Source organism: Lichenostomus cassidix, chromosome 20 (assembly GCF_008360975.1).
Source record: "Lichenostomus cassidix isolate B80296 chromosome 20, HeHo_3.0, whole genome shotgun sequence".
In the NCBI taxonomy this organism is placed as follows: Eukaryota; Metazoa; Chordata; class Aves; order Passeriformes; family Meliphagidae; genus Lichenostomus; species Lichenostomus cassidix.
This window is the reverse complement of record NC_139500.1, coordinates 12,140,660-12,148,079: the sequence shown is the minus strand read 5'-3', so window position 1 is coordinate 12,148,079 and position 7,420 is coordinate 12,140,660. Positions and strand designations below refer to the sequence as shown.

Below are 7,420 nucleotides of genomic sequence, written 5' to 3'. Positions count from 1 at the left end.
CTGTGCTCCCACAAGCACCTTCTCCAAAGCAAATCCTGCCCATGGGGACACAGCGTCTCTGCCACGCTCGCTCCCTGCAGCTGAGGCCAGGCCTGCAGGACCCTGGGTTGCCCACTGAGCCACGGTTATCTCCAAGGATTCCTGGAGCTCTTGCCAAAGCCAGAGGCCCCTGTGCCCTGTGGAGAGCCCTCCAGCCCCTCGGGGTTCCCAGGAGCAGGGGTGCCCCAGCCCAGCACAGCCTCACAGTGCCAGGGCTACCCAGGGAAGAGCCGTGGGTCAGGCTCTGCAGGACCATGCAGGTTCAGCTCTGCTCTGCTCTGCCCCTACAGGACAGGGCCTGCTGGGATTTCCCCCTACAGACACCAAGTGTGTGCAGAGCAACTGCAGGGACAGTGGGACCTCTGTCAGTGGCATCCCCCTGTGCAGAGGGTCCCCCAGCCCCAGGGCGGCCATGCCAGCACCCCCAGGGACCTCCAGCCCCGGGAAGCTGGAGCAAGTGGAAACCACAAGTGTGCAAACGCTGCCTGTGCCCAAAGGAATGGCAAGGAGACCCGGGCTGTGACAAGCAAGGACAATTCATTTACAGAAGAGCAGCAACAACAGTGAACAACAGAACGTATTTAGAATAGAAGAATCTTTATAACAACAACAATCTATAGAACGTATTTACAGGATAAAGTCCTCTATAAAAACAGCAACCTAATCAACGTATTTACAGTATAGAGGACCTATAGAACAACTGGAACCTAACAAACATATTTACAAAAAACCTAAAAATTTCATAAATGTATATTGCGATGGCACAGTATCCATCATCTCCGTCAGTCCTGGAAGAGAAGGAAGCAGCACGGTCACTCCCCTGCGGCCCTGAGGGCTGTTCCCCGTGCCCCCAGGCTGGCACACGCTGGCACAGCGGCACTCTGCCGCCAGCACTGAGCCTGGCTGGGAGCTGGGAGCTGGGCTCAGGCGCTGGCACGGGGCTGGTGTGGCCCAAAGCAAGTGCAGGGCAGGCCGGGGGTGGTGCTTGTGCCACCAGAATCCAGGGATCCCCTGGGCCACCGTGTCCCTGTGTGGTGCCACCCAGGCCAGCCCCAGCCTGGTGGCAGGGGAGCCACTGTGCCTGTGGGCAGGGCATGGGGAGCACCTGCCTGTCCTGCTGCTGGGGTCGGTCTTCATCCCAGGATCATGGGCTCTTCCTCGTCTTCCTCATCCACCTCCATGTCTTCCGTCTCTTCCTCCATATCAACATCCATCATCTCCTCTCCTTCCTCCCCCACATCAACCTCCATCTCCTCTATGGTGTCTTCCACATCCACTTCCATGCTCTCTTCCTTGTCCATGTCCACTTCCATCTCCTCCTCTCTCTCTACTGCAGTCTGCACGAGGGACCACAAGCTCAGAGCAGAGTCCCTGTCCCTCATCATCCCCACAGGCCTGCAGCCTGCCCAGGCAGTCAGGGGGTGCCCACCTCCCTGGAATGGCACTGTACCTTCTCTGGGACAGGAGTGCACATCCTGCTGGGATTGGTGCTTCAGTCCAGACAGCAGGAAAAGTCCAGAAGGCAGGAACAACTCAGGACTGACAGATGTCACGGAGAGTGAGTGAGAAGTGACCACTGGCAGCAGGTGAAGGGTGCATTGTGCTGCTTCCCTGGAAGTTCCATCAGGCACACTCTTGGGGCTGTGATGCCACAGAAGTTCTGGTGCCACTCCACAGCAGTGGATGGGAATCATACAATGATGGAATCCTGGAATGGTTTGGCTTGGAAGGGACCCTAAGGATCTTCTCATTCCAACCTTTGCAACCTCCCACCAGACCAGGTTACTCAGGGCCCCATCCAGCCTGATCTTGAATGTTCCCAGGGATGGGGCATCCACAGCCTGTGCCAATGTCTCACCAGCCACACTTCCTCAAAAAAACCTCTTCCACAGACAGAAACTAAATTGCCCTTCCTCAGTTTCCAGCCATGCCCCCTTCTGTCCCTACAGGCCCTGCTGAATTCTCTGTCCCCATCTTTCCTTTGGGTCCCTCCAAGTCCTGCACAGCCACACTGAGGCCACCAGACTCCCTCACTTCACCTGCTCCTTTCCCAGCAGTCACATTCCTCTGAGGGTCTTTATGGCTTTTCTCTCCCTGCTGTCCCAGCCTAAAATACCCCTTACATCTCCAGAGCAGCTCCTCACCTTGTTTCCATAACCATGGAATAACACAGCCCATCTCCACCAGGCTGCTGGAGGGTTAAATACAGAACTGCCTGTTGTACCTGTGCCCATAAATAAATACCAAAGCATGCCCTTAGTACTGTTCTGTCCTGGTTTTTTGGACCTTGCTAGGAGTGAGCATCACCTGTGGGAGAAGCTGGGGTGGTTTGTGGGGTGTGGGAGCAGGGGGTGTCACAGGGAGGGACACCCCAATCAGTGGGAGCAGATCACAGGCAGATTGAAGGAAGCTTTTAAAGGAATTTAAGGTGAAGACTTCAAGTGAGACCTGAAATTGAGAGTGAACAGCTGGAGATGAAGCCTCAGCTGCAGGGTCAGTGTCTGTGTCCATGCTGAGAAGGCACCACGGATTGTGGATCAGGAGTGGGAGGGGTGAAGTGTGGAGAAAGATAATTAACTGAGCAGAGATCAGGAAGATTAGTGCTAACACTCTCTGAGCACAAACGCTAGAAAGGTGCCCTGGAGGATTTTGCAGTGAGATCAGGACACCACAGTCCCTTGGCACAGGGGATGAACCCACAGCCACCCTGCCCTGACAGCCCTGGTCTGGGCAGGCACGTGGGAAGAGCATCCCTGACCTCCAAAAAGCTCTCCCAGCAATCCCCATGCACACACAGCCCCTCTGCTCTGTGTCCTTTTGCTCTTCTGCTTTACTTTGTGCTCATGCCCCTTGGCTCCTGGCCAGGGGATATGCAGGGTACCAAGCTCCCTGCAAACAGAAGGAAGTTCTCCAGGATGCACTGGTGGGATTATATGAGGTGCATCAATATTTGCTCAGGACTGAGGTGAAACTGAACTGAACTGAATGAGGCTGAAAAATAATGTCAGGTATTGGATTGGGAAGTGCTGTGACAGTTCATGGTGGTGGCTACTGAGGCATCACCAGCTGTTCAACTAAAAATGGTCTTTTTTCCCTTTTCTCCCTCTTCTTTGTATTTTAACTTTATAGTTTAACTTATGTGCCAGGCAGAGCTGCTCCATATTGCAATATATAAGAGTGATTTGCGTTTTATCTCCATGTCATTGCTGGTCAGGTAGAGCTGAGAGCAAACAGAGGGAAACTCATCCCGGCATTGCCCTCTGCTGGCAAATCCCTCTCGGATAAGCCTTTCCTCCGCTGGGTTCTCCCTAAAGATTCTGGGGAGCAACTGCGCTGCCTCTGGATGCTCATCTGAGCACCAACAGCATCCCCAAATCCCGGTGGCACCAGCGGACTCAGCCAGGGGGACTGGGAGAGGAAGACTTTCCTCGAGGTTTGCAGGCTCTGGGTGCCCAGGAAAGCAGCAGAGGGACTGGAAATGGGGACTGGAGCCATGCAAGGGCCGGGCTGCACCCTGGGGAAAGGGAGCTGGAAATTAAAGTGGGAAAAAATGGTTTTCATTAACAGCCGGCAGCCAGTGACCCTGTCAGAGCACGGAAATACTGGTCTCTAATTTACGGAGGTTTAATGGAGTTCAGGAAGTGTTTTGCGGGGAGTTGGTTTTCCAGAGGAAGGCGATGGTGGGTGATGAGCCACTGCTGCTTTTGGGTGCGAGTGACCTTGTCAGGATGCCCTCAGCAGCATCAGCTGTGTCCCCTGGGATCACCTTCTGCCCCCGGGGGAAGCTCGGGGCTGGCAGAGCACCCCAGCTCGGGCCCTGCACTCGGGCGAGTGGCTTTGTGCCCAGCAAAGTGCCAGGGGTAGTGACCCCCGAATCTCGGGGAAAGAGCCAGGAGGGTGGGCAGGAGATGCTGCCGTGCTGCCAGCTGTGCCAGCTGTGCCAGCAGGCCCACAGCAGGGAGGCATCCCGCTGTCCCAAATGCAGAAAGGCAGTTTTTGCCTCCAAGTGTTCGAGTGGGAAACTGCAGACTGTCCCGTGCTCCAGCATGGCTTGGAAAGGTTTTTGTGTGCCACCGCAGAGGCTGAGCTGTCACGGAGAGTAGGATATTGGGAAGGAATTGTTCCCTGTGAGGTGGGGAGGCCCTGGCACAGAGGCCCTGCCCCTGGATCCCTGGCAGTGTCAAAGGCCAGGTTGGCACACCCTGGGATAGTAGAAGGTGTCCCTGCCCATGGCAGGGGGTGGAATTGGATGAGCTTTAATGTCCTTTCCAACCCAAATCTGAGGATTTTGCAAGCACAGCAGAGACAATGAGCCAAGCAGCAGCAAAAGCTTTTAGGTTGTGTCTCTGCAGGATAGCCCAGTCCAAACCCCACTGGTGCCTGAGACATTTGGGATCCTGAAGCCAGAGTGCTGCCGAGTCAGGACTCTACAAAGCCCTAGAAGCCTCAGTTCTACCTAATCCCAAAGCCATCTCCTCCCTAATGCCCACAGGTGAGTCCCAGGAGCTGCAAAGGTTTTGGAGAACTCACCGTGGATGGGGAAGCTCTGCCCAAGCCCTGTACATCATGTCCCTGTTTCCTGCTGGCCAAATCCCTGTGAAGATCTCCTCCCATCACACACTGGGAGCTGCTCAGGAAGGAGGATGGACCAAGAGCAGGAGCACGAGTGAAGGTGGACTGTTCAGCAGAGGGCAGGAGAACCCCAAGGACAGCAGGAGGGTGACATGAGCCAACCCCAGACCAAGCTGGATCCAACCAACCACCCCTCCTTCAGCCCCAAGGGACAGCCAGTGAGGGAAGCTGTCAGCCACAGCTCTGAGGTGACACAGGATGTCACCAGGTTCCCATAGCACAGACAAGGATGGGGAAAACTCTCACAATGCCCTAAAACATGGCCTCAAAATCCTGCCAGATGAGAAGCTCAGGAGGTGTCCAGCAGAGCTGAAGGCCTGGAGCCAGGGGAGGGGAGGAGGGAGGGAGGGATAGGGGTGGGCTGCTGAGAGCCACAAGATGTGGAAAGCATCACTTCCATTTAATGGACCTTGATTTTTGAAAATGAAGTTGAGAGCTCTTTTCTTTGCCATGGGGCTGAGCAGCCAAACATGAGAGGGATTTAGAAGGGCAAGAGCTTTCCAGATGAGCAGTGCAATTTTGTCATAAGAACCAAAATAATGTTAAAAACGAGCAGGAGAGAGAGGGAGCGTTGGGCATTGCATGCAAATGTCAACCTGAGGGTCCTCTCAGCAGAGCCCTAATAAAGGGATTAACCTGTTCTATCAATTAGTGATGCTACACCTCTTGAGGGAGAACAAACTCATCCTTCCAGGCTAATTCCATAAACACACTGCATCCAGGGCCTTCAATGAGCTGAGTGCTTTTAATGAAAGCAATGAGATTTAAAGACACCTGCAAAGGGATTAGAGTTGTCACTGGTGTTGTCACCTGTGTGGCTGGAGCCACAGTGCCATGATAACCCAGAGGGCTGCAACATGCTGGGGGCACCAGAGTGGAGTGCATCCCAGGGGAGCTGTGGAAGGATGGAGCACCCCGGGAGAACACCCAGCAAGGCAGCCCCAGTGCAGCCAAGGGGGTCCCCAGCCCTCTGTGCTGTTTTAATGCTGAGCTGTCAAACCCTCGCCTAGCACCCAGAGTGACAGAGGTGTCCCCAGAACCCCAGAATGTGACACTAGGGTTGTGGCTGGGGAGGGAGGAGCTGCAGCATCACAGGAGTGCCCGGTGGGATTCCGTGGTGGGGTTTAGCAGAGGGGGCAGGTCTGAGGGAGGGAGAGGAGGGAGAGAGAAGCACAAGCAGCTTAGCCCAGGCTGGGACCTCCAGGCCAGCAGTTTTGTCCCTCAAGCTCTCTCCAGAGCAAGCAAGGCAGGGGCTCCCAGCTCCAGCTGGGGCACAGCACGTCCCACAGCACCCACAGCAGCACCATGGCACCCATCAGCCCTGCAGGAAAGCCCAGCACTGACACACATGCAGGACTCCAGAGAGTGAGGGTCAGCTTAGGGGTAGGAAAACTGGGAGCAAATGCAACTGGACAGTGACACTGACACGAGACAAGGTGGGGGCAGAGCCAGGGAGCTGGGATGTGCTCCTGTGAGAGCTGCAGCAGGGCTGGTTTGGCAGTGAAACAAGGTCAGCTAGCCCCAGACCATATCCCAAGGGGTGAGGTGTCACAGAAGGGGGGATGTGGCAGAGGGGGAAGCACCTGATTATGGCACTGAAGTGCCAGCCATGACCTCTCACTCCTAAGGAAATGTCATAGCCTGGGTGTGGCTCCGGGGGACACTTCCCTGCAGGCAGAGCAGATGAGGATCCAATCATCTTTCCCTCAAATGCTTCAAGAAATTGCAGATTACAGATTTTAGTGAGGACATTGCCCTCAGCACATCCTGAGAGTGCTCCTGTACCCCTCAGCATATCCTGAGAGTGCTCCTGTACTTACCAGCTCCCACGTGAGGCCAAAAGCTCTCCAGAGAGCTCTCAGCACCAAGCAGCTCCCCAGAATCTGCTAACCCATTACTAACCCATTACTAACCCACTCCTACCCCACTGCTAACCCAACACACACTAACAACTCACCAGGGAAGCAGCTGGAGAGCAATTTCCTTCCCCAGAGGCTGCTGGAGCCCCCATTCCCTGCCTCTTTAGCAGAGTTAAATGTCTGTGTCTTACAACAGTCCCAGAAGAGCATCTCTTGGAGAGAGGAGCAGGAAAGGCACACGGGAAAGCCACTGATATGCCTGGAAAGGTAAAGATCCAGCCTGAGATCAATTTGACAGAGAGCAGTACTGGGCAGAGCTATGGATTTCCATTTTCCCTGGAGAGAACAGACCCCACCTGCTGCACAACACCAGGGCTCTCCAGCCCCAGGGGTGATGTTTGCTCAGGTTTATTTATCCTGTTTATCCACCTCAGCCTCTCAGCTTTTCCAAATGCTGGAGGTGTTCACCCTGTTCCAAAGGTGCAAACACAGATCCTTGCAGTGAGTGGACCTTGAGCAGCCACCAAGGAGGGATCTCTTTCCTGCCTCTCCCAACCCAAATGTGCAGCACAAGTCCAAAATGCTTCCCTGACCCTCCTGGCGTTGTGCTTCCCTTGGATCTGAGTACAAATGCCATGTCCTGGCTTCTCCACCTGCACAACAGCCACTGCCTCCAGACAAGGCTGAAAGTATTTCAAGGGAAAAGCAGGGATGAGGCCCTTCAGCCTAGTCTGTGTTTTTAGAGAATCCCAGAATGGTTTGGGCTGGAAGGGACCTTGAAGCTCATCTAGTCCCACTCCTGCCATGGCAGGGACACCTTCCACTACCCCAGGCTGCTCCTAGCCCTGTCCAGCCTGGGATGGGACACTGCCAGGGGTGGGGCAGCCACA

General features: G+C 54.9%; 1 long non-coding RNA gene across 1 annotated transcript; it reads right to left on the bottom strand.

Moving 5' to 3' along the window:
* Window positions 1-598: 598 nt before the first annotated feature.
* Window positions 599-3,673, bottom strand: LOC146428845 (uncharacterized). Its single transcript, XR_014856083.1, has 2 exons — window positions 1,490-3,673; window positions 599-1,376 (listed from the first exon to the last, which is right to left on the bottom strand). It is a non-coding gene; the product is annotated as an uncharacterized LOC146428845 (long non-coding RNA).
* Window positions 3,674-7,420: the final 3,747 nt, after the last annotated feature.